This window comes from Cyprinus carpio, chromosome A6 (genome assembly GCF_018340385.1).
Source record: "Cyprinus carpio isolate SPL01 chromosome A6, ASM1834038v1, whole genome shotgun sequence".
NCBI classification, from domain to species: Eukaryota; Metazoa; Chordata; class Actinopteri; order Cypriniformes; family Cyprinidae; genus Cyprinus; species Cyprinus carpio.
Window position 1 is genome coordinate 18,037,837 of NC_056577.1, and position 26,644 is coordinate 18,064,480.

Consider the following 26,644-nt stretch of genomic DNA (forward strand, 5'->3'; position numbering starts at 1 on the left):
TGCAGCATTGAATGGTCGCCTTTCCAGAGTGTCAGTTGTGCCCAGGCCACATCACGCAGTGCCCCCAGAACCATCAGAGATGCAGGCTTCTGACTGCGCGCGATAAGCACTTGAGTTGTCCTTGTCCTCTTTAGTCCGTCTGACAATGACAGAACAGTTTGTGTTCCACTGTTGCCCACGGTCCTTTTTAATGAGCCTTGGCTCCAGCAAGAAAACGCCTGCGCTTCTGGATCTTTTTCAGATATGCTTCTTTTTGTTTTCGCGACCTATAGCGTTGAGCTGCAACGCGCGAATGCATGTGGATTTGTACTCACCAACAACTATTTCTGGAAGTATTCTAGCCCATGTTGTTGTGCTTTGTTCATTACAGTGGCATTCCTTATGTTACACAGTGCCATCGAAGGTCCCCAAGATCACGGCTATCCAGTTTTGTTTTTTCGTGGTCTCTCGTCCCCCCGGCCTTGAACCCTACCACAGAGAGTGTTTCCAGATTTAGCATCCTGAATCTTTGGAGTTATATTATATGGACTGTAGATGATGATAACTTCAAACTCTTTGGGTGCAACTTTTTATCTTGATAAACCTCCTTGTCTGATATTTCTTTCTTCACTATTTTTCGCTGCACGCATTGGGTGAACTTGGTGAGCCTCTGTGCCCATCCTTGTCTTCTAAGAGATCACTGCCACCTCTGGGAGAAGAGCCTCTTTTTATAGCCCAATCAACGTGCCCAATTGGACACCTAATAAGCATTGCAAATTGGTCCTCCCGAGGGTTGTTCCTTAATAGTCCACTACATTACCTTTTCCTCCGCCTCTTATTGCTACCGGTCCCAACTTTTATTTGGAGATGGGTATCTCTCATGAAATTCCAAAATGACCTAATAGTTTGGCAATGACATTTCAAAATGGCCTCACTTTTTCCACATTTGATATGTTATGTCTACGTATATTCTATGGTGAACTAAAATAGCAGACTTGAGGTGAGATTTGGAAACGTATTCCAATTCCGTGTTGACGCACAACTTTTTGTTGGAAGCGGGTTTCTTGGTACGATGTATAGAACTGTACGTCCACGTCAGCTTGTTGTTTTGGGAATCTGACAGATTATTCCACTAGCAATTAATTTCCCGTTATTAAGGCTTCGGGGTTCAGGCCATTGAGAAGCTTTTTCACGTAGCTGTAACCCCAACCAATTCCACAGCAGATGAGCGACTCTAGGGTGACCATATTTTAGTTTTTCCAAAAGGGACATAGGGTTCAGGGTTTTGTAGGGTGGAAACGGGGCTGCTTCATCTAACAGTATACATAGCAAGATTTTTCCCCCCTTTTTTTATAATCTAAAAGAAACCATAAGAAATTAGAAAAAGACTAAGGAATACTTGGTTAGAGGGTTCATGTTTAATAAAAAACAACAGTCCATAGAACAGAAAAGAAAAAGAGAATCAGTGGTTTAGAAAGGTCATATTTATATTATTTATAATAAATAACACGACAATAAGTAGCAGGAAAATAGAAATGCTAGTGTTTAGAGTCGTCTTTTTTTCTTTATAAATACACTAAGTCGTTACAATGAAAGAGATGTGCTTTTCAGCCCGTTTTGCTTTGAAATATTAAGGACTTATGCTGCTTGGATTGAGTTTGGACACGGTCACTTCCACACCAGGAGGGAACAGTTAATGCTGTAACCAACGCTCCAGAAGTTTTATCATCGGTCGAATGAAACAAGCAGTATCAGCATCAAATGGTTCATTTACGAGTAGCACTAGATATTCCCAAACCTTTAACCCATTTGGGAAAATCACCCATGGCAACAGTTTTAAAAGGTAGCCAATTCTGTGGAAAAAACGTGGACATTGGCAACCCATTCAATCCAACAAGAGCTGCAGGAGTCAGATATTTGTCTGATCACAGGTCACGAATAAGGAGAGATGACTGACAACAGCATGCTTGAGTATTGGCTGCCTCAATCTAGATTCCTGAGCTCATTGACAAATATCTGATCTTGTTGGGATGGCCTGCTCCCTTTACACAGAGTATGTGTGATTGCGAAATCAAAAAGTGAAAGTAAACCGCACAAACGCTCATTCAAACAATAATGTAATACATCCGCATCCACAATTATTTATACCCCTCCCCCCGTTAATCTGGTTCTGTTTTTCTAAGTATATGGTTTGTTAAGTTTTTTTTTTGTTTTTTTTGCTCCTTAAAGTTTAATCATAGGCTTTATGCTATCTAGGTAATAAAAAATAAACACTTGATAAGTAATTAAATACTTATAAAAAAACCAATTGAAACATTACATTAATAAAATAAAGATAATTCGGCATTTTTTGCTATTTATATTATGTGGCAATTCCTGCCAAAGTGGTTAGTTTTAAGTCCAAGACCATTGTCATGTCCAGCAGCAAGACATAAAGCTTACTTGAATCTGGCTACTGCTGTATTATTTGTTTGAGTGATAGATAAATGGGTGTCGAGTTGAGCTTTGGCTCTTTTTAGCCCATAAGCAACAAAAATCCAGGGGTTGCGCATATTTGGTGTGTTTGTAAAAACCAGATCACCTATTTTTTCTAAAGACTTGAGAGCAGCTTTAAAAAATTAAAGCGGCTTTACGTTACATCACCATCCACCCTACATCATTCAAATTCTCTGGCACATCTCTCTTGTTCTTCAGTGGAACACAGAAGTGTCCTCCAAGAAAAAAAGTCATACAGGTTTGAAACGACATGAGGGTGGGTAGATGATGAAAGGATTTTTCATCAGAAATTTACAAGGATAGTTTTCGTCCCACAATTAAATTCTGTCATCATTTACTTACCCCTTACGTTCCATCTCCAAATCTCGTGGCATCTTCTTTCTTATGTATTGATTCATTTTATGCATTCAACAGAAGAAAGACAACAGGTTTGGAGCGACCATGCAGGGTAACTGATAGTGAATACAATAGAAAATGCGTGTGTGCCATTTTTCAACTTTGGAATCAGGAAATGTGAAAGAATTCAGTTGGGGGCGTGGGGGGTGGTTAAATGTCGTGAGTGGGTGACCCTCGAAAGTGTGTCAGGGCGGTGGTAAGTGCGCGATGCGTCTGACAAATGGACAATCTCCTGACCGGTCTTCAACAGAGAAGATTTGCTATAGCACTGTGCTTATGAAATTTTCTAACTGTGTTATTGGTTTTACAAGAAATGCCATAAAAATCCTCCTAAATCTAAATTGAAAATGTGGAATGTTTTGATTTTAATTTAAGAGTAGCTTGACAGAGTCCATGTTTCAGTGGAATCACCCATCTGTGCAGAGTTGGAGACCTCCAGGAACGCTTGACGGAAAATGAACATGATTCTAATATATGTTTTCTCCATCAGATTAGAGGATCAATCCACTCTTATGACCACATGGAGGGAGAAGCCGAATATTCTTTGGCCCTTGTGCAAAGAGCTTTCAAGTGGCCGTTGAAACAAAATGGTCTCTCTGTTGGCAGATGAATCAAAGTGCTGGCCGTTCCTTGATGTATGTGAAATATGTAAAAATCAAACGAGAGACAATACAAGGAGTGGCACAAACATAAATAGTTCAGTAAATATAAAAAATGCTAACACAAAGCACATTTTAGAGAGAGGGCAAGCACGTGCCTCATCTCTTTCCAAATAAAGACACTGGGAATCCTGGGGAATAGATACATTAAAAACTGGACAATATAACCATGTATCCGGTCCTTTTTGCAATATATTGAGTCGTTATTGTAAAATGCCAGTAAGGTGACCTTAATGATAAGGCGAGGATTTTTGGAATGGGGCCCCTCCTGCATTAGGGGTCCCTCAGAGGCCATTCTAGAAGGCCTGTTCTGCTGAGGCTGTAAGAAGTACATATACTGTACAGTGGGTTGTCAGTGGATAGTGTGATAAGCCTTGGTCACACTTCTCTCTGACACAGATGTCATTCTTAAACAATGATGCAAATGAAAGTGATGCGAGTTCAAACACCCCTTTATCGATACTGGGGCTTAAAGAAACATTGTGTAATTATGCTAGGTTTATGAATGAGGTACATGTAAAAACTTCTATGCTGTTCATGTCTTTTTTTTCTCTGTTGAAGCTTTTTATTACATCAGCAAAGTTGCAGAGGGATGGTCTGTCAAGCTCAAAAAAGGTCCAAACTCAACATACGAGTGCAATGAAATTATAAGGCATACAATAGCTTTGTTTGAGAAAACCTAAACGCTTCTAAACTGATAGCTCTCAAAATCAAATAAAGTGCCCAACAGCGCTGGTTAGAACTCAGTTCACTTCAACCATCATTTGATTTTTCATCGTGTTTGGTTGTAACCATTTAATTTGAGAGCTACAGTACAGGATTACAGCACAGTACAGCTACAGGATGTTATAGGAAGTAGTTTGATAGGAAGTCTGTAATCCTGTATGATTTACAGGAAGTGTATATGACAAGGCTTTACAGAGGTTTTTAATAGAGCTGTTGTTAAAAAAAAATTAAAAAATTTTTCCTATGATCATATCTGCAATCATGATTGATATATCAGGAAAAACAGCTCTCTTGCTCATGTGATTTTGGTTAATTGTAGAATATGATGCAAATATAAAATAGAGAACAAAACTCATACAAGGGGCATAATTTGCCCCCATATTTATGAATTTTTGGGGCAATTATTATACTGCATTCTAAAGAGCTGCACAAAGTAAATTTGCCTTTTGTTTTTTGCATGGGTTTTGCGTCAACCAGTGAAGAATGGTCATCCTGTGTTATGTGCTGTATCCCCTAGAGTCCATACACCCTCTCGTGACATGCCTTGCCCTTGTTTGGTAATAAAAAGGAAGACTTGTTAAAAATGACTTATGTGCTTCGCCTCATTGTATAAAGGCTTAGTATCAAATTCCGAACAAACGCCAGTGGCTAACACGACCATATGTCATGTGGCACCACCCTGTTTGAATGTACGTCTTATAGCGATACTCTGCCACAAAGTGGCTGAGTGCTGGCCTTCTAACAGAGTTGACAGCATCTCTTCCCTGGATCAGACGCCTCCAGCATACTGATCTCGGGCGGCAGTGATCATGGCTGCATCACCTGAAAGGGATACCAGCTCTTTGAATTAATGCCATCATAATGCTGGGTTTGTTTAGTGCCGCTAGCAAGAAGGATCCAATCTCTCAACACATGTATTGCATCATCCATCAGCCCTGCTTCACAATCAAACCCTCCTGTCTTTTTGATGCTGCTGGTAAAGTTTCCTTCAGTAGCAAAATCTGAGATCATTTTTTTAACATGGTTTATTGTTAAGATTTGCAATTGGAAAAGTTTGTTCTGGACAGTAATTAGAGGCAAGTTGATTCCATTCTCTCGAAGTTCCTGGGGAAATTAATGTTTGGTAAAACTCTATATATATTGGCTATATATTACTTATACATAGGGGAGTCCATGATATTGCCTGTCCATCAGGATACCGAATCCACAAAATCAAATTCCTAACCATTGTGTTAATTATATATATAATATATAATTTCCAAAATTTCATGAGCTCAAACAACCAGTAATGGTTTTGCATAATCATATATCCTAATCGTATGGAGGCCTGTCTCTGCCTGAATAAAAAGGTATGACTCTACAGTATATCTGAAAGTCACCTCTATATCTATCATAAGGTGACTTTAATCTCGTAATTCTGACTTTGATTCTCAATTGTCGTTCGTGTGTGTCAGAATCTGACTTTTATATTTCATAATATGAACCATAATCTCCCCAAACATCACTTTAATATTTGCAGTGTGACTTTATTTCTTATAATTGCTGACTGTGTTTCACAATGTAAATTACTGTATTATCTCACAATTACAACTTTTTTCACAAAATGGACAATACGCAATGTGAATATATCTTAGAGGTATGATTTTTGTTTTTGCGTTTAATTGTGACTGTCGTCTCACAGTCTTAAAATATGAAAAGTCCCAAAATGTGAGTTTTAAATCTTGCAACTGTCTTTGTTCATCATAATTATGCCTTTGTTATATCTTTACAATGTGAACATGATTCCTCACAGTCATGATTTTTGTTTCTGGCAATTTTGTCTTGCAGTTTCTCGTATTGAGACATTGTGTCACTGTGTTTGCAATGGAAATGTCTCACAAAACAACTTTGCTAGTTTTTATTTATTTTATTTATTTATTTATTTATTTATTTTTTGGAGCAAATGTATTTTATGGATGTTACATACAGAGGTACGTACTCACTAGAGGTGTGCTGTGCTGCACCCCTGACCCCCTATATGCTTTTAATGGCAGAAAAAATATGCTTGTGTGCAAGTGCCATTTATTTCATGACTTTGCATCAAACGTTTTTTTGTGTTTGTAGCACAAATTGCCTCTAATTGTGCCAAAATAGTTGCAAAGATACATAATCAATAGGGTAGGTGCAGCTGTTTCCAAAGGAGCCTTTAAACACAGCTGCTGCTGCACCCAGTGACCCCCATCTCTCTTCTGACTCGTCCTCCACCCATGTTTTTTTCTTTTTCTGTTCGCTTTTCAAAAGCTGTCACCTTAACAACGGGCCATATAATAAGTCCCTGTTCTCTTAAGAGCCCTGGACCCCAAAAACCGCTCGAGGCGGGTGCTGGTTTGCCCCCTCTTTGTAGTATATGGAATCAAATCTCTCAGAATGACTGTTTGAACATGTTTTATTAAGTTTTGCGAAGTCCTTGGCTCCAGTTGGGAACGGGGGACTATTGTCGTAGAGGCTGCTGTTCATCTTAACAGCTGATGAGTGCTAGCCTGAGATTTCAGTATGACCTGTAGTATGACCTGAAGACTTGTGTATTTTTTGTTTCATACATCTTTGAGAAAGGGTGAAGGGTGACCTTTTACTCTCTCTACCCCTCGCTCTCTTTTTTTTCTTGCTTTGTTTGAATCAGATGAGGCAGCATGTTGTTGTGTTGAGAGAAAACTGTGGTTTTTGTTAGCAGGGACTGGGTGTCTGGCACCATGAAATGCACTGGTGTGTTAAAGGAAGATGGGGGGTGGGGGGGTTGGAGGGGTATTGGTACACTGAGATTGAAGACTCCATAGAAAGATGGGAATCAAGGGAGAAACACTCCGCAAATGTGACAGACAACTTTCCTCCTCTCTATACCCACTATCTGTGTTGGTTCAGTGTATAAATTTAGGTCAAAAGTACCTAAATGTAGAATAGAATCAAAACCTGCATGATATTAATACTTCAGAGAGACTGGGGCAGGTGTCACACTTTTTACTGCAATGATTATTTCTCAGAGCGGGTTTAAGTCCTTTTCTGGTAAAGGCACACAATTTAAAGTCTTGACTACAGAAAAAAAAAAAGGATTTGAAATTTCTGCTTGCTCAGGATAAAAGATACAGTTCATTGAACACACACTGACCCTTTAGCAGGGCAGTTGTCACATTGAAAACCTACCATTAAACAGCCTTTCATAAATCATAAATCATGAAACAGCAAAAATGTAAAGTTGCAGTAACATGGCAAAAAATGTGAAGCCAAATTATATATTATAAATGTGTAAAATTTAAAACCACATAAGACACCTTGCCTCAGTCTGATACTTGTTAAAAATACTCTTGGCCTTAGATTACAGTTTTAACCTTCGTTTGAAATCTAACTTCTTGCCTAATTGAATGTGAAATATGATTTGAAGCTTGTGACTTACCTCTGTGACAACTAGCCACAGGTTGACCTATATTTTTAAATTAACTTTTTTTTTCTTGTTTCATAGATAACTCTAAAAACATAAATCTAGTGGTGGCTACCCTTACGAAAAAGAAGTCTATTTAAGTGTGCTATTAGTATACTTCTTTTAAACTAAAAATAGGAAAGTATGCTTTTAGTTTTACTTTTTATGTACTTCTCAGAAATGGGCTCTTTATGTACTTCTCAGAAATATACTTAAAATTTACTTTTAAGTATACTTGACTTATACTTACAAAAAGTCTAAATATACTTGAACTTTACTTAAGTATACTTTAATAAAATAAACTTGAAGTATACTACTTTTTGGTAAGGGTATGCTTAAAACAAGAAAAGAAATATTTGAAGGGTGTGCACAAAGTTAAACTTACAACAAGAATACTTTAGTCTTTAAATTTTTGAAGCCATTTTTCATTGTAAATATCACTAACTAAATACAAACTGTGAACAGCCATAAAGGGACTAAAAGTTGATAAAGCAGTGTAATGTGTGCATATGTCTTTGCAGCTGGAGCAGTTGCTGTTGTGCAGTCAGGAGATTCAAACAGCAGAGTGTGTGGCGCAGATCAGGGTTGGCTAAGAGAGGGAAGGACGATCTTATAGGCTGAAGCTCCGGGCCTTTTAGGAGAGCCAACATAGACAGGGCTCAGCTGGTGCAGAAACTACAGGCAAAGGTCCACTGTTAGATGTGGTCTCATTCAGCACATTTGATTTTGTCAAAGATGGGAAAGATTCTTTGAGGGGAAAAATGGAATATATATATCAAAAAGAAACAATGAAACTTTGGTATAGTTAGGATTGTGCTCCATCTTAAGTTTGAGTGAGAAGTATGTGTCTGTGTTCCACAGTTGCTCCAGTATAAGAAGAGATGTGGAAATCTAGAGCAGAAGGTGTTGAAGAAAACCTCAGAGTCAAGAGAAGACCTGAGGCTCCCGGTACATCTCAATGGAGAACTTCACACACCTTTACTGGTGTAGAACATATTATGCCTTCACACACAAATATTCAGTGGAACTTTTTAATTTTAAACAAAAATATATTATTTGCTCCTGTGACTTTAGTTTGTTGTAAAGGTGTTGTGCACGGAATTCTGGTGTGTTAGGTATAAACCTGCCTCTGTCCATGTATTTAGCTCCAGTCACCTTAGACTTTTTCAAGCACCCCGTTTCTCGCCTCCAGCGCTTTGAGCAGGAACACAGTATGGATGTCCAAAGTAAACTTGCACTGCTGGAGGATGAGCAGAAATGGTAAGAATAAGAGTGATTTGCACTTCTGACAGTGAGAGGTGCAGAGAAATATGCCAGCGGGCAGACTGAGAGGTAAAATGAAGGCGAATGGGCAAAATCAGCCAAGTAGTACCTCCAGACTTGCTATTGGAACCAAAGGAGAATTGTACTTTTATGAAAAGAGAATGATAAAACTTGCAGAGAGTTCTTCTGTTTCTTTTTTTACCCTTTTACTTTGTTGGAAAATCAATCTTAAGATGGTAGTTGTGTTTTAGAACATGGTACCTGGTTTCCTAAAAAAAACCAGCTGTTTCAAAAACCACATGGCCACCACAAACTAGTATGACCTTGTAGCTGAACCAAGATGGTCTGCCAGCTGCACCACCTAAATACCAGTTTATATCACCTAATGAACGGCATGGAGTAACCAATGACCAGCTAATGCACATTACTAACTTACTGTAGACCAGACTGGAAAACTAATGAAAAGCATGGACCAACTAATGACCAGCTCAAACCTGCTAATAACCAATTGGAACCAACTGGGCTGTAATGTGAATAGACCAGCTAATGACCAGTTTGGAGTTAATGTTGAGCCCCTCAGACCAGCTAGAAACCAGCTTCCATGTTCTAAAACAGAAGTAACCACCACCTAAGCTGAATTTTCCACCAGGGTACTTCACCATTCAAACATTGAGAAACGACACAATGAACAGCATATATCAGAAAGGGTGAAATGCTGAACTGCTGCCACATAAAATTACTAGCTGCCTACTTCAATCCCCACACAGCACATACCTGGAAATGAATAGTTTTAGAAGGGGTGTCAAAAACAAAAGGCTATCCAGTTTGTCATGGGCTTAATTACACGAGCATAGTTCACCAGCTTTGCCAAACAGATTTTACTGCACTTCATACAAAAGAGTGCCGGCCAACCTACCATCCCAGATGGCAGCAACCTTAAGGGCAAGAACATGATTTACTGTGCCCACTCGCCCATATTGAAACAGTTATGGCAAATTCTGGGCTGCCCCACTGCCAAGCTTCAAAATTCATTTTTACACCTTAGTGCCTCTGTCAGAGAGCACACTGCACAGTGCAGTTCATCCAATCATCTGTGGCTCTGCAGTCTTGTAACACAATTTATTTAATTTCCTATGTCAGAGTCATAGGAAGTCAACTGTACCACGGCTCATGATAACTTCATAACATGCCACAATTAACTGAGATTCAGCAGGGCAGAAATGTTACGCTTGTTACACTATTGCTAAGCTGTCTGCCTCAGCTTTGCGTTTTCTTAGAGGGGCACAAGCTGCAGAATTAAGCCAAAACACAGAATCATGAGCAATTTACACATTCTTGTAGCTTTGATCGTGTCTCTCTCTGTTCCTTTCCTCACCCCTTTGATGATCGTTTTGTTCATCGCCCTTACTGCCGTTACACCCTGGCGTCAATCTTTGTATGTTAACTGGGTGGATTCTGGCCATGAATTAGTGTAAATAACCCTGTAAACTATTTGACAAGCAAGTCTGGTGGCAGTTAGGCTGGAGCTGACATGGCCTTTATAAAACTGTCACGCACATTCCCATCTAAGCGTGACTGGCGATATAGAATGTGACATGGGCCTTTATGAGCCTGTAAACTTAGATGCTGATAGGGCTCAGAGGGGCACACGCAATGGAGGGGGGTGAGATCATGCACAAAGTTTGGCTCATGGCTTCACAGGTGGAGGTCCCGGGATACAGTGCTCTGCAAAGAGTTCCATAGATTTCACAGGTGGTTCTGGTTTGAGCCAGGTCAATGCGCTGCTCCGGGAACAATTTGAAGGAAGCCAATGAAGCCAATCAGGCCCTGATGAAAAGCCTGCAGAAGGCACAACAGGAGGCAGAGCAGAGGGACACGCGACTCAGGAGGGAACCTGAGGTGAGAGGGAGGAGGAAAAAGAGACAGAGGAAAGGAAGGAGAGATCTGTAGTGTGTGTTTTTATCCAAATCCACAGTTTAAGGAAAATCTTTCCTTAATCCAACCCAATGAAAACTCAACTCTGGAACTTGTGGAATTCTGCCCTGGTGCCTGTTTTGTCAGTCTGGACACCGTCCTTTTGTTTTAAATCATTGTTTGTGATTTTCTCAGCTGTTGTTTCCTGTGAAACCATTCCAGTGGATTGGAAAAAAAAAGAGCTAGAATTCATTGCTCGGTGCAAACATCTGGTGATATGAAAGGAGCTCGTGTAGCCTATTTCAGCCTCATAGACTCAAGAAAAATTTACAGCACCATTTGTGTATGTGATTCTCTGTGAGTATGTGCACCTAGCTAGTTCTGTAAAAGTCTAGCCATGTGCTTGTATGTGTGGGTGCATTCATTATTGTTCATATGTGTGTATCTATAATGAAAACATCTTTAACCTCTTTGCCACCCTCCTTATTACCCGAACCTGCCAAACCATATGGCCATGTCGCTCTCCCACAGATGAATACCTCCCGAAACGGCCACGAGGCAAGCCCGTGGTGCAATCTCTCGTGGCACCAGGCCGACTATCCTGCAAAATTCTTTAACCCAGCTGCGGGCCTTCGCTGACAGGTGAGTGTAGCTTGCAACCAGAACCCTCTTTCCAAACCCACCCACCATTTATCCCCGCTTGGGATCAAAGCGTGGTGGGTCACCTGGGTCACCCCTCACCCATCCTGACCGCATCGTCCGGGGATATGTGATTGTTAGATTGCCCTTCAGATTAGTCTTGAGCCATCCATCAGAGCCAAGCTTGATGAGGGCTCGGCCTGTGTAAATGCTGTGATCATTGTTGAGTAATTTGGTGTAATGTGGATTACTCAACACATGGACAGCAGAGAAAATGTTCAACGACCCTTAATCAGACACGACACCGTTCAAAGGGTTTATTCCCAGATCACAATATAGTTTTGGGACCATCTGGCTCTCGTCAGCTGTGAACAAAACACATTTCCTTGGGAAAGCAAGGAAAATTGTTGTTAAGAAAATTAAATTGCTCCTGCTGGTTGTAATATTTTTTTGTGCTTTACAGGAGTCTATCGGACATGTGAGCCAAGTATGTGGTAGCTAGCCATCGTCTTTATACGGCCTGTGTGAATTTGGAGGCTAGCATGAGCCAGCCTTTTACCCCTGCTAACAGCAGAGTATCTGCACTGAGAATTAGCTAAGGGACAAACTGAAAGAGGCAATGCACTGCAGGCCCTGCTTTGATGCAGAGAAAGTAGAGCTTAACTCTAGGTACAACATGTCTGTCTGTTTATGTACCATGTCCCATTCATTTTCACCAGTGTATACAAGTGTCAATCCTGCTTGAGCAGCATGCTATAATAAATACATACGGTATTGGCAGCTGGAGTTAATTATAGTATTCAAAGGATTTCACAGATTTCATAAATTTCAGCAGCCCCTATCCCATTGCTTTGAATTGAATTTATTGATGTCCTGAACTCACATCTCCTAGATGACTCATTGTACATTGTCCTCCAGAGTGCTGACACACAGGGAAGGTCAGCACATATTGCCTCATCTATCCAACTATGTGGCATGCCAAAACTAGAGAGAAAGAGTGTGTCTCGATATATTTGCTGTTCAGGTTCCTCCTTCAACAGTCTTCATTTTACTTGTATAATATGTCAGTGGTCTATGACATTTTCTCTTTGAGAGGGGATCCATGGATCTGACAGGACAGGGTTGGGGTCTTCTGATGATGGAGTCATTGCAGCTTCTTTCTTCTACATCCTTTCATCAGGTGACAGTTTTATAATGTAGAGAGCAGAGATCACCTCCATTTTGATATATGAAATTTTAGCTGAGCTTTATTGCAGCGGGAAGAAAGGGCCATAGACAAATGGGTATCAAATAAACACACATAAGAGTGTTTGATCATTTTGCCTCAACTGTGTTAGATTGTTACACACATGCACATTTTTTTTTTTCATATTGTGATAGTATGTGTGCTCATGCAAAAGAATGAATACTATAGGTTCTTAGCATACCTCAAAACCTCAAAAGCTGTGTCGCTTATTTCAACTTACAGATTACAACATCCAGAAAAGGGTGTGTATTATTTTTCTTAAAGGAGTAGTGCAACCAAAAATTTTACTTATTTTATCAATTACATACATTAATGTCTAAAGCTTTGAATCTTCAAAAAGAATGCAAAAGCTTTAAATATAATATAAAAGTGATCCATACAACTCATGAGTCTTTTGAAGCTAAATTACATCTTTTCTTGAGAAAGACCAAAATGTAAGCTGTTATACACTGATGGTACTCACTTTCATTGAATTATTAGCCACTGAAGTTGAAGTTCACTGTTGTAAAATCAGATGATTTTGTTTAACAAAGACTCTTCTTGGCCAACTTTTTTTGAACCACGTTCTTTAGTCTTTATTTTTTCAACTGATAACGCATTTGCATGCGTATGAATGGAAGTCGATGGAATGAAAAGAGCAATGTGAAAGGGCAGTCACTCTGCACTTTTCGTTCCATTGACTTCCATTCATGCACATGCGAATGCATCAGGACCGTAAACGCAAGCTCATGCCGAAAAATTTGGTGAACTCTTACCTGGGAATTCACATCACTTGAAGACGTGTGACCAGTAGAAGATCGATATGTCACTGCGTGACAATAGGTTACTTGCGTAACCCCGGTTGTCTGATAGCATTAAGTGAGGTGTCTCACTATGGGATATGCCCCTTCCGCATATTCTAGCGACTCAGGAGCCCAATTCCATTACTGCGGCGGCCCCAATTGGCTGGCAGAGGGGCAAGACGGTTGGGTCGTCGGCCAGGAAGTGGCTCCCTCCTCTCGGTATAAAATGAGCGATGCAACGTCATTTCAACATTCAAAACAAGCACACCTCTTCCTCGCTTCGCACAGCAAGAGGAGGGTGTTCTGGTGAGACAGCTCACTTAATGCTATCAGAGAACCGGGGGTACACAACGTAACCTATGTTCTCTTTCAAGCATTTGTTTCGGTGTCTCACTATGGGATATCCTAACTCCCGTATTGCCAGATAGCCTGTCTCGAAGTCTCCTGCCAACCAAAGAAACTATTAGAGGGCTGGTTAACACTTAAGATCCAATGCTCAAAACGGCATGTGCAAACGTTTGCGCTGTAGTTTATAGAACCTCGCAAACGTGTGCAGTGAGGACCAAATCGCCGCTTCACAGATATTTTGTAACATGACCCCCTTAAAGAGGGCCCATGTTGTTGACATTCCTCTCGTTGAATGAGCATGTAAACCAGATGGAGTCGTAAGACCTTTACTGGAATATGCAAGAGAAATTGCCTCCACTATCCAAATTCATGCCAAGGAATGCAAACCTCAGAAATTTCCTGTGGAGTGGATATATTCTTATGTGAAAATATGCATCCTTCAGGTCGATTGATGTAAACAAATAGCCTGGGCGCACCAGTTTCAGAAGTGAAGAATAGGTGAGTATTCTGAACTTGTACTTCCTTAGGTATTTGTTCAGTGCACAAAGATCTAATATGGGGTGGAGAGGTCGAGTCCCTTTTTTCGGGACTAGGAAGTATCTCGAGTAAAACCCATTTTGACTTTCCTCTGGAGGAACAACTCTTATTGCCTTTTTGTTCAACAGGGAGGTAATCTTGTCCTGAAGAACATGTACTAATGCTCCCCGCACCTGATAATAAATTATTCCTTTGAACTGCGCGGGAGAAGTGGCAAACTGCAGTCTGTAACCATTCTGTACTGTTCTCAGCACCCAACGAAACTGCGTGCATTCTCGCCAATAGTTTATCTGCAGCATTCCGGCGCCATTGTATGGCCGAGTTGAAAATGGGTTTGTGGTCTGTACTGCGCATGCGCACACACTTTGCGCTGATGACAGAGTTTACATGGCTCACCACCTTCAGTTGGAGCGATGCGAACTCCACGAGGTGGTGTGTACGTTGTGTGTCTGATAAAGTGTTTTTGCAACATTTTCTGGTGTGCATTATGTATTGCAAACATTTGTGGGGAAACAGTGGAACTTTATTGAACTTTGAGCATGTAAAGTGCTTGTGACTAGTGGGTGGGTGTACACCACTGCATCATCTCTTATTCTCTTTACTGCTCTGCATCCCCTGGACCAACTTGGCTCTGGTTTCCCCACAGAACATCTGTAAACATCTGAACACATTTTCTGCTGAACGCTGAACAACTGAGGGTCGAAGACTGGAGAACGGGGGGGCTGTGAGCCCCCTTCCCTCAGGAAGACCCGCTCAAACTGCCTTCTTCTTCCTCCTCATCACCTGGGTAGGGTGAGGGGCCTGCTGGTCTTTCTGAGCTGTCGCGGATAATTTTTCCTGGGCCAGGCGGGTTTCTGCTCAGGTGCGACGCTCTGAACTGTTGTTGCATTCACACGTGGTCTCTGTCGCCTAGGAATGCGAAAGCTGGGGGGTGGGTGAGCTGTAGCCTGCAGAAAAGTCTGCAGAGGAGGGTGGCGGGGGTGCAGTCTGCGTCTTTCCCTTGGCATGCAGAGCTGCAAGGTCTCGTCATCCCTTTTCTTCTCCTCACCTCTCTTCTGCATCCATGTCAGCGCTGAACCGAAAATGCCTTCTGCGACGACCGGTGCATCTAAGATGGCTTCCTTTTCTCTGACAGAGAGATTCAACCAAATTAGCCAGCGTCCTCTCTCCTGAATGACTATTGTGGCCATGGCCTTGCCCGCAACCTAAACGGCACATCTCTGAAGACGGAGCGAGAGATCTGTGACACACAGATTCTTTCCTACTGTGTCTGACTTTGGTGTGACAGACACACCTCGTCTTGTAGCTCCGCCTGGTAGGCAGTGGAGCTATCTGAGAAAGCGAACTGCTTTGTAAGTGCGTTCCGTCATGCTTGACTGGAAGCGGTCTGATTTTGAGTGGCAATGTTGGGTTTGCCAGCCGCCGGGGCATGTGAAAAAGGCCTCCTTCTCTATACCCTCCACATCAAGCGCAGACCCCCCTTGAGCAGCCTCTTCCCCTCATAGAGCGACTTTGCAGTCTCAGCTACTACGGTCGGCCACGGAATATTGAGTTTCTCCACAGCACATTTGCACAAGTCTTGCGGATCCACACTAAGAAGTGGAGAAGATGGTGCCCCGCCCACCTTCTCTGTGGATCCCGCCATAAACGAGGGGTTGTGCTGGTTGCGCAGGGGGGAGAAAAGGGGTAATCCTTTGAAATCTTCCTCCTCTTCAGAGAGAAAGAAATCCGATTGCCCCTCTTCCTCAAATTCAAACGCGCCCTCCTCCTCCTCGTCCATGCTGAGGACACCGCCCAGAGGGGCGCATACATCCAGTTGTTCACCCCACGATAGAGTTGCCGTGGTGGGCAACTCTACAGGAATGGGTACCTGAGGGGCGGAAACCGGAGCGGGAGTGGGTGGGGTGAGGGGATCATGGCCAGACAAGCTAGCTTGGCATGCTAACCTGCGACGGAGGCTCTTCATGGTGAAACGCGTGCAGTGCTCACAGGATCCGGGACTATCGATCGCCATTTGAGTATGTTTCAGCCCAAGACATGCAGAGGAGACCTGGTGTGTGTCTTTGCATGAGATCTTGTTCCCGCGCATGAGAAAAGCCGCGGATCTCCCTCGCTAGCTACGGCAGTCTGCATTGCTGCAGCCATAGTTGCGGTACTGAATGACACTAACAGTGAGCTGGAATGCCAATTGAGGGGGGTAGGTGAAAAGCGCCGTGGTGGCCAACCAGATCGACTATAAGCACAGTACCAGAATAATAAGCCAGCAACCAGCGTGGAGACTAGTCGATGGCTATCAGAGTTGGGTAGGCTTCCGGTGTGAAGCGAGAAGAGGTTTTTGTATGTCATAATGACGTTGCGTCGCTCGTTTTATACAGAGAGGAGGGAGCCACTCCCTGACGCGACGTCATGTCTGCCAGCCAATTGGGGCTGGCGTAATGGAATTGGGCTTCTGAGGAATACGCAGAAGGGGCGTATCCCATAGTGAGACACCGAAACGTATGCTTAAAAGAGAACCGAAGTGCAGCGTAGCATCTTTAAAAGATTATAAAAAGCAAATAAAAATAACTGCATGGTTCATGGTGTCAATGGAAACAGGAACAGATGGTACATTTGAATGCGGACACATTTTTTAATTTTTATTTTTTGCGGTGTGCTTGTACTGTGTCTTTTGTGACGGCGTCGAAAGCATCTTATATTGTTCTCTCTCTCTCTCCGTCACAAAAGAATCAGAATCCATGTTGTGATAACTGAGGGGAAACCTTGGTGCCTGATGTTATATCCTGCTCCCGCCCATATTCGCAGCAGCATGCGAAAACATTTTGCGATAACCAAAGTCTAGTGTGACCGCCCCTTAATGCAGAACATGTAACAAGTTTTTTTTTCTTCTAATGAACAGAAAGAATAAAAAGTAGATACAATAAATATAGGATATTGTGTGTTAGTTTTAGAGGGTCAAGTGTAGACAGAAGAGATGTGTTTTTAGCTGTTTCTTAAAGGAACACCCCGCTTTTTTGAAAATAGGCTAATTTTCCAACTCCCCTAGAGTTAAAAACTTGAGTTTTACCATTTTTGAATCCATAGAAAATCAAAACTTTTCATTTTCAGTTGGTCTTAGTACACAATGTAACTACAGAAGAGTCAAGTTTTAAATAGGAAAAATATAGAAACTGTTTGGTCATTTTTGAGCGAGATGCTAACAGTCTTATCAGATTCAATGATCTATGCTAAGCTAAGCTAAAAGTGCTACCGCCAGACCCAGAAATCGGCTGAATGGATTCAAAAACAGTAAAACTCAACTGTTTAACTCTAGGGGAGTTGAGCCTATTTTCAAAAAAAGTGTAGTGTTCTTTTAAAGATGGCTAAAGACTCAGCTGCTCAAATCAAGTTGAGCAGAATCATTCATTGGGAAGAGTAGTCTTAATAAACACTATCACTTTCTTAATGACTTATCTGGATTCAGTTGTCTTGTCTGGTGTGTGTCATGGTTGTTCAAGAAGCTGCAATTTTGACCTGAATGCTTTCCTGCCACAGGAAATAAATCGGTCCGAAGACCGAACCGAGAGGGATGCCTTACACAGCGAGATCAGCAGTCTGCAACAGTTACTGTACAATATTAATCAGGTTTACTAAATGTGATTATTGGGCATGATATTTTGGGCCAGATGTACTAAACATGAGAAGAGTAATTGTCAACTCATCTTTTCTTTTCTCTTTTAGGTGGTCAGTGGCGACAGTTCCTCAGACACATCAAAAGATGAACACCCATCTGTTTCTGCAGGATCTATTTCCTCTTCTCAATGAGACGATATTCTGATAGCTTTGCAGAGAGTGCTCTTACAGCGGCAGGCACAAATTCAAGTTTGCAACAAACCTCATGTACACCCTCCTTATATGGCACAGGTGTCATCACTCCTAGTGGTACAGAAATTACACACCTCACTATATCTTCCAAATAGTTTACTCTGCTATCAAAAAAGCGTATGTAATTTCAGTAAATTTAACTAAATGAAAATATCTATCCACCCAAAGGAGCTGCAAGCACATCTGGAAGCTTCCCAAGAGCAGGTTGCCACCTTGCAAAATCAGCTGAATGTGGAGGAAGATGAATCCAGAAGCCTGGAACAAAGAATCCGGGAACTGCAGCAAGAGAATCAACCATTGGAGAGATCTGAGGAGGACAGCACCAGAGATGCCCAAAGATACCGCACCTCACTAGGCATAGTAACCAGGTAATGTCTGCTACTTAATGAACCTGAGCACTTCAATAAAGGATGCCATTGTTCAATGACAGTGTAACCTGCACAAATGAATTTTCAAACTGAACATTCCCACCCTCTACTTTTATGTCAGTATTTTTCTATAGAGCTGTTTAGGCTTTACATAATTTAGCAAGTTGACCCAGCAGGCTAATTTATAAATCTCTTTGATTTCCATTTTTTTCTACATAAATTACAAGTTGTGTTATGCTACAAAGGCTCATATTTCTGTTTCAAACACACAAACTCACATCTTTGTGGTCATTTTAGTCCTAATTTATCAGTACATTAGCTGTGGCTCAATCATGCAAATCCTCTAGTTTTAGGACTATGACCTGAACAGCAATATACAGTACCCCACCACAACTGTTGCTTTCTCTCTTCCTAGTGAAAAAAAAAGAGAGCTTGAGAGGCAGGTCTCTGCCCTGCAGCAGCAGCTGGAATGCACACAAGCAGGGCAGGAAGCTTTGAGAAGCTCATTCGCTGGATGTTCAGAGGGCAGAGAGACCCTCCTCAGGCAGCAGAGGGAGGACCTGGAGAGGCAGCTGGCCCAAGAATGCTCTGAATCCGAGAGGGGGTACGGCATTGCGAAACCTCAAACCCCTTGACTTCCTTCTTGGCCCCCTGTTTATATTTCCCCTGTCCTATTGTTTACAGTCAGTATCACTAGCACATGTTGTCCTTAAAGTAGCCTTGAATCAAACCAGAATAGTATTGTTTACAAAATGCATTAAACAAGAAGATGCATAATGTATTGGTTTTTACTGGTTAGGTCAAAGGTGACAACCCTGATCATGTGTTATTATGTACTGTATATGGATAAGAATGTTTTTGGATGTAATCTTTAACCTAAAGTCTTTTTTTCTGCTCTGATGAAGGAATGTCTTTTAGGAGTGTGTTTATAGAAATATCTCTGCTTGTTTGTGTTTGTGAACATGAGTATGTGCCTTTACCTTAACCTTAACATTGTTTACTTTAAAATTAGGTTTGTTTGTGTAGTACATTTCCTGTGAAATAATTTGGTTGCTTTATGCCATAGTGTGCCTAGGTTTTCATTGTTTTAGTGCTGACTTGTCCATTTCTACAGATCAAAATGTTTGTATTTACGTCTTGACAGTTAGTGTATATTTGTGTTATTCTATAGACAACATACTCTGTAGCAGTTGGAGACAAGACACTCGGATATGAGTAAAGAGCTGGTCACACTAAAGGAAGCTTTAAGTCAGCTGACTTTGCAGAAAGAGGTTCTGGAGGACGAAAAGGGCAGTCTTTCACAGGCTCTCTGTAGAGTACTGCTCTACACATTCACACACCCCTAACCGCTTATTCAATAATCAATTACCCCATTCCATCACACATTCACTCACCTGCTCACTTATTAATTCACTCGCTACAGCTTACTCAGTCCATATTTTATACACTCACACATTCTATCTTCTAACAATGTCACTCACTATTATTTCAAAACATTCCATTTTTTCACTCGGTCACTCCATAGATCACACATTCATTACTCCCTTCCTCACTCAGACACTCATTTATTCACATACTGTATTTACTCACTCATTAATCCATTCTTTCATTCACATATTCACTCATTCATTCATCTTAACAGCAGCTGATCTAAGTCTGTATAAAACTGTTCTCACCTGCATGTTGCTACAGTGAATTACATCCAGTCATAAAACTGTTTACCCAGTTTTGCATTATTTATCCATTAAGTAAATACAGAGTTTTTCCCTGTCAAAAGTCCAGCTCAGTTGTTGAATTACTGGAAACTCAGTTTACTTTGACCTTGGATGTAGTTATGTAGCTCTGCTATTTGTAGTGGTTGATATCTACCATGCAAAAAACTGCCGTTTGTAAGATTTTTCATCACTTACTCTAACTTACAGTTTTCCACACTTCCGCAGTTCTACCACAGGTCATTCTGGGGACAAAATATAACAGTTAAACTCCAGTGCTATTAAACATCTCTGCAGACATATTTTACCCTAACCGCTGATTACAGAATAAATGATGGTTACGTGAACTTGGTAGCTAATGATTGTATGTTGCCAAATTCCCACTGATTTTTGTACTGTCTCCCTATAGGCGGAGGCCCAGAATGCTGAACAGGAACTGGCGCTCACTAAACTACGAAATGAAGATGCAGGGCTACAGGACTCCCTGGCGAAGATGGGATCCCTGAGTGAGGGATTGGCTAGAGATAAGGTCGAATTGTCTTCTCTTACAGGTCATGGTCATGGAACTGGATTGTGTGCATAGTGTTTATACTCATTCATTTTTTTAAGTGTTAAATCTTGAATAATCTCTAGTTTCTTCCATTCAGTTTCTTTTTCAAGGAAAGAAAACAAAATAAGAAGGTAATAATAGGTTAAGCAATTTGTGTGGATGCTAGTTTTTTTGAGTACATCATGGTGTGAAACAACTGATCATTTTAGTTAAGGGAATTGTTTCCAATGGAAGCTGGCTGACAAAGAATGGTTCTGGTATGGATACCAGCATACCAACATCCACATCACAATATATGATGGCAAACAGCAATGCTGGTCTTTTCAACATCATGCTATGTATTCATAAAAAATATTGTTTTTGACCTGTCTTCTGCCAGGTTGAGTCCAAAAAGGAAGAGTTTGATGAATGCAAATGGGAGGCAGAGCTAGAGTGAGCAGCAGCCAGAGAGGAGCTAGCTCGACTTTAACAGGAGCTGTTAGACCTAACGGCGGAGAAGCGTGCTCTAGAGGCCTCACACATTCACCTTCAAGAGACCCGATTGACCCAAGATGCAGAGTACAACCTCCTACAGAGGGAGAAAAGTTCATCCCTGGAGCAACACGCCCAGGTCAGTTGCTCTCCTCCCCACAAAATGAGGGGGGCATGTGCCCCATTACCCAGCATGATTCACAGGTCTCAGCTGCATTCTGATGGGTCTTGTTGTCACATTAAAAAGCCAAGAGGAGATATTGGACCCATCTGCCGTGGTACTCAACACCTTCCTCCAAGAGTTCCATATATGAATCTTGGCTCAAGTGTGCGTTTTATGAGTGGCAAAGGAATTGAGGATCTTGAGTTAAAATGAAGAACAGGAAGACTAGAGAGATAGATATTACAGACAGGTAGTTTCACAGTGAGAGAGAATGAGTGAAAAAAGCTGTAAATCATAAGCTTGATCTGTCTGCTCGCAGCTTTGCAACAGACAGTGTGGAATTCATCTGCTCTTTGTCTACACCTACAGTCATGTTTTACAGAGGTGTCACTATATTAAAAACTAGAAGTTGTCATAAATCACTAGATCTAATGTAAGCTCCATTTTTACACAGTCTTGAAGATATATTGTAAATTATTAGTACAGTACATTATTTGCAACATTTCCTTGTCCATTTTACTTGCTGCTTTTTTCAGTTGACCTGCTTGGCAGAAAAGTGAAATAAAATTTCCTTTGGTTTGCTAGCAAATGGTTTAGTGCAGGCTCACTGGGGAAAGTTTTAACATATCAGGAAAATATTTGGACAGCCTGCTGTTCCTAAGTGGTCAGTTACTGGCATAATCTAGGATCTCACGTGTTTGACAAACCACCAAATTATTAGATATCATCTGAGTACTTGATTCATAATCCTGACATTGATCTACTATCAGCAAACATTGGATTTCCAAAGTGACGTGACATACAGCCAAGTATGGTGATCCATACTCAGAATTCATGCTCTGCATTTAAACTCATTCCAAAGTGCACACACACACAGCAGTGAACACATACACACACCGTGAACACACACCCGGAGCAGTGGGCAGCCATTTATGCTGCGGCGCCAGGGGAGCAGTTAAGGGTTCTGTGCCTTACTCAATGGGGCACCTCAGTCATGGAATTGCCGGCCCGAGACTCGAACCCACAACCTTAGGGTTAGGAGTCAAACTCTCTAACCCATCAGGCCACGACTTCCCCAAAATGTACATGTGTTTGTGTGTGTCTGTTTGTTTAGGTCAGTAAGCAGAAGCAAGCCCTGCAGGAACAGTTGAACACATGTTGTAGAGAAATGGAGCTAAGTGCTGCTTCACTAAAAAGACTTGCAAAGAGAGAGATGAACTAGCAAGAGACAAAGCCAATCTCACAGTGCAGCTTACCTCAGAGCAAACGTAAATCCAAGGCCCTGGCCCAAGACTTGGCCTCTCTGCGGTGAGTCAGTGTGTGTTAGTGTTTTAGTGCGAGTAGGATTTGGTGTATTAATGTGTTTATATGGGCTAAGTGTTTGTATTTATGTTGGAGTTTGAGGTTGGCAGGCAAAGTAAAACACCTGTGTTTTCAGTGAGATTTTTGAGTAATTATCAATTGGGCCTTTTCAATCACGTAACTCTTCCTAGTTTCACTAAGTCTTTTCTGTGAGAGAATCATCATGAGGTTAAGCCTGTGTTTTGCTGTGTAAATCATCTCCAGAACATCTCATCTGTCTTGAATGATGTTGGCTAAAGAAACAACCATTTAAAGATGTTCATTAGCTTTACAAAACACAGCCTATTTTTCTTTGTATTCTCTCTTTCTTTTTCTTTTGCTCAGGGCTGAGAAAGAGTCTCTAGAGTCAGGCCTGTTGGACAGGCAGGAACTGACCTCGATGCTAGAGGCTGACTGGGCTAGGCTAGTGGGAGAGAATGCTAGTTTACAGCAGGCTAACAAGACTTTGACACGTGAGTGTCTCTTCAGGGAGCCTCTATTCCTCTCTCGTTGATTTGGCTGAGCCCACTGGCCATTGGGCCCCAGCTATAGTCCACAAGGGGCCCATATTTTAGCCCAGAACTGGGGAACAGCTGAGGGGTCAGCTGAGGTTCTCTCTAGAGCTTCACAAAGTCCCCTCAAGATAGCATCCACACTGGACTATTTATGTGTTGATGCTGTGACTATATATTGTGTAATGATGATTCCAAAGAGCATTATAATTTCATGTTTCCAGCATGTTGGAACTCAGTGTGTCCCTAATGTATTTTTTCATTACAAAGGATGTTTCTCCTCTGTGTATATACTTGCTCTTTTCCTTTGCACAGGTGAGCTGTCTAGTGTTCACAGTGAACTAGAGCAGCGAATGTCCCGGGCTTTGCAAGAAAAACAGGCTTTAGAGTTAAAGATTGCTCAGAATTGAGAGAAACGCACAACAAACCCTCATTACAAACACAGCAAAGCCATCAGGAACAACTGCGAAAAAGGCACTGTCCCTAATGACTCACTTGATGTTTAATTGTTAGGAGTGTAAATCTTTGGTATAACAGCAAATCAATTCAGTTTATTATTGATTTAATTTGGTTCAAATATTTTTTTGCCCATACAAATGAGTCATCATTTTAAGTCATATTTCATAGACTGATGCATATTAATCTACAAGGTCTTGAGGCATCAAGAAAATGTACCATTACACCATTAGTGCTTGCAGGCTTTCCGACTTGCAGTGGCGGTCACATGCACACCCATAAATTCACAACACCTTTCCCATTTGACATTTTAGATTTCAAAATCATTTGCAGTTGCTATGTGCCCTTTTGCTGAGCCCATAAAAAAACCTGAAATGATGCAAGTTTTCACAGTGGATTATTACCAAACAGTCCACAGTATATGGCATTATCCACCTTATTTTTCAACTCAGAAGTGGTTATAGAAGTAGTGAATGTGCAAGACTTCTGATTCATTACCTGTTATACAGGTAAATAACCTGAAGTATATCAAAGTGCAGTAAAACAGTTATACTATTTGCACTTGAAACCAGTGTATTTTGAATGTAATAAATAATAAGATAACAAATAACAGTTTGCAACATCGAGCAGCATAACAGTCTGTTTTAGTACAGTTAAAATAACTGAAAGTGGCAGAAAATAAATTGGCTACTCCTTCTCTTATGTTAAAAAGTGAGCACTCAGAAAAAGGACCACAAGGGTTTTGGACAGCATTTGGAACAGGTTCATAGAGTGAACTGCTCTACCCAGCATGCAGCATAGCTCAGCAAACAGCTTAGTATTCATTGTGTGTTTATTTCAGACATGTAAACTGCCATATATTTAGGACTATCAGAGAAATTCTGGCAGAAGATGCAATTGAAATGCAATAACCCTAAACTGTAAAACTCTCCTATGGTTCAAGAGAGTATTTGGATGCACCTGTCTTGTGTGTCTCAGGAGCACATGCCTGTGGAGTTGTGTGCACAGAGGGAACAGGCAGTGTCGCATCTGTGGGCTGAGTGTGAGGAGCTGTGCATGCAGAGTCGCAGAGTTCAGAAGCAGCTGCAGGAAGAACTGGCCAAGCTGCAGCAGCACTGTACAGAGTCCCTGCCGCAGGCCGAGAGCCATAAACAGTAGGTGTGTGTCTATTTGTGTCTCAGAGGAACAATGTCAAAACCTTTTGACAACTTCCTTTCAATCTGATCAAAAGGCGTGTCTCTTGACCCATATAGGCCTTAAACCATCTGCATTCAGAACATGGGACAGATGGCATCACTATAAGATGGTTATACTGCATTAACTCTGAGTCAACTGTGCTTGATTGGCAGGTTCTATCTGAGAAGGAGGCAGAGAAGGATACTCTTACTGAGCGCATAATCACCCTCGAGCATGACATAGAGACAGCTGCCCTTGAAAAGGATCGAATGCGTAGAGACTTCTTGAGCAAACAGGAGCAGGATAAGGTATAATAAATCCAAATATGTCTTTATATCATGTTTTGTACTTATTAAATTAGGGCTGTAAAGTTAGCCATTAATGCATGACATTAAAATATTTAATAGCGTTCATTCACACATTTATTGATTTGACATTAATATCTAAAATCTATTTGGAGCTAAAGAACACATATACACACTAGTCCATACCAAAGCATGTGTTTCTCAGGAAATTGAGAAAATAAACAATTTATTTATTGTTCATTTGCATTTCTGTGTGGTGAAATTTAATCACTGAAGAGTAAAATTAACAAAGTTCTATGTAAGAATAAGTTCATAAAGTGCATAAAGGAGAGACAAAAAAATTATGTAATAATGTGATATATGATAATATATATATATATATAAGGAGAGACAAAAAAATTATGTAATAATGTGATATTATATATATATATATTATATATAAGGACCTAAAGGAACTTGTTAACTGCAGAAAAAATATCCTGAGTAAATATTTCAATCAATTGACAGCCCTAATTTCATATCACATTATTATATAATTTTTTTTGTCTCTCCTCCTCTCTCTGTAGGACACAGTTTTAGGGTTGCAAGCAGAGTTTCAGGACAGAGGCAGGAGGCTCAGCATGAGGTCACAACCCAAGATTTTACATTCCAGTTGTTCACAAAAAAAACCTATAGCTAAGGGGAGTAGTAAAAATTTGTGCCAGTGCCAAATAACCAACGTCATGTAAGTTGGTAGGTGGGTTAGTTAATGTTGGGCTGTGAGGCAACATAAAGCCTGTTGGAGTCCAACTTTGTACTGTAACCTACCAGGGGCAGTCTTGGAGAGTGCAGAACTCATGTTGAACTTGGCATTGGTTAATGTTATACTGAGCATGCTCCAGGTGCCACCCGTTTGACTGGCCAGCACACATGTTTGTGCTTGTTTCCATGTGTGTACACGTCTACCTTTCAGGCTCAAGGTCAACTTTTGGAATTGACCTCTGCACATACCTCAGGCCACAGATTTAGTTGTTTGAACACTCTATCCCCTTGCACCCAGAGTGATACCTTACTCAGTGGCTGTGGTGAGAACTTCATCTCTAGGTGAGGTTGTCTAATCACCAAGATGGATTCTTCTCTCCTGTTTGATTATTTTCACTAATCCTCCTCCAGCTTGATCTGGTCAGACAATGACAAACCACCAGTGGTGAGAGGGAATGATAAAAGCCAGCAGGGGAGTGAAAAGAAAAGGCTCTCTGTATGATATGAAAAGGAGAAGTTGCAGTCACAAATAAGCAGGTGCTCAGAAATATT

The 26,644-nt window shown here is 41.2% G+C and overlaps 1 pseudogene; it reads left to right on the forward strand.

The window, feature by feature from the left end:
- Positions 1-26,644, forward strand: part of LOC109061296 — a 49,493-nt pseudogene that overhangs the window by 14,484 nt on the left and 8,365 nt on the right.